The sequence below is a fragment of the Marmota marmota genome, unplaced genomic scaffold (assembly GCF_001458135.2).
Source record: "Marmota marmota marmota unplaced genomic scaffold, marMar, whole genome shotgun sequence".
Lineage (NCBI taxonomy): Eukaryota > Metazoa > Chordata > Mammalia > Rodentia > Sciuridae > Marmota > Marmota marmota.
The window spans coordinates 5950734-5952092 of NW_026000001.1; the positions used below are offsets into that span (position 1 = coordinate 5950734).

The 1359-nt window shown below is 61.3% G+C and overlaps 1 protein-coding gene across 1 annotated transcript in view; it reads left to right on the forward strand.

The window, feature by feature from the left end:
* The first annotated feature begins 1042 nt into the window (after window positions 1-1042).
* Dusp8 (dual specificity phosphatase 8) overlaps window positions 1043-1359 on the forward strand; it is an 18250-nt gene continuing 17933 nt past the window's right edge. Inside the window, exon 1 of the mRNA XM_048807882.1 lies at window positions 1043-1192. The gene's annotated coding sequence lies outside the window, so the exon portion shown is untranslated. The remainder of the gene's footprint in view (window positions 1193-1359) is intronic.

The window sequence follows — 1359 nt, forward strand, 5'->3', positions numbered from 1 at the left end:
TGCCTAAACACCTGCTGTGCACACAGGAGACAGGGGTGGAAGGGGAAGGTCCTGCAGGGTCCTGCCCAGCACCCACCTTCTGCCCAGAGGGTCCAGTTTTCATTTACCCTCTGAGCCTGTGGTCCCAGGAGGGGCTTGGCCTGTCAGTCAGGCTTCCTAAGACCCTTCACTCAACAAGCACTGGCTGAGGGCCGCCCTTCAGCTCTTCCCACCTCCCTCCAGTAAGGCACTGCACTCCCAGCTCCAAACCCCAGGGTGACCCTAGAGGACAGGCCAGCTGGGGGCCCAGGTTGGAGAGTGATGGCCCCTATGGTCCACCCAACACCTCACTCAAGGGCAGTTTTTAAATGTCTGAGGTGTCCTGTCACACTCCTCCTCCCCAAATCATTACCTTCAAAGACTCCCAGGGCTCCTCAGCTCCCACATACAGGGCTCTTTGTTCTCTTTCTCGGGTCTGGTGCAGGGCACAAGGCCTGGCACAAAGAAGGTGCTCAGTAAATAATGGATGAACTTGAGTGAAGGACTCTGGGCCCACCAGGCCCCTCCTGAGCCACAGCTGTCCCTAGGGTGGCCACCTGAGACTTGCAGGTACCTTGGAGTGGCCTCAGAACTGGCCCCCATGTGCTTCCGGCCCAATAAGGTCCAAGGTGTCATTATCTATGTTTTGTTAGCGCTCTGGACGTGCTTATGTTCCCACAGTGGTGGGCTGGGGCTGACATTCCCCAGCCTGCCTGGGTGACATTAAGGTGGTCGTGGAGGGCTGTAGAGGGGTGAGTTTTCACTGGAAGGGTCAAAGGCTAGAGGTCATGAGTGGGGTTAGGGCCAGTGCCGCCCCAAGAACGCTAGGGAGTTCTGGAAACCGCCCAACTCCAGCGTTGACGGGATTGTGACCTGAGACAAACCATGTCCCCTCTGGAGCTTCCGATTTCCACCCAAGCAAAGTGGAGTTCCGGGCTCCCACCTCCAGGGGTCGCGTAAAGGGTAAACGTGCATGCTGCAGGTAAGACGCTTCGCCGGCTGGGCCCGTCGTGCGCGCGCTCGCAGGCCGCACGGGGGCTGAAGAAGGCCCTCCGGGCTGCGGCTCTGTGTGAACAAAGACTGGGGACCGGAGAGAAGCCGGCTCCAGCTCCAGCCCAGGCCGGCAGGGAGAGGACCTTCGCGCCAAGGAAATGGACAGGAGGACCGCCCGCGGGTCTGTGCGCAGCAAGGCAGGGGGGTCCTGGGGCCACGCTGAGCCCTAGGCTGGAAAGGCTTCCTGGTGGTGGGGTCCCCAGTACCGCCGCCGGTCGCCCGGGCAAGGGACCGGGACGCCGCGTAGCTCCTTTAAGAGCCGGTGCCAGGTGAGCGTGGAGGGCGGTG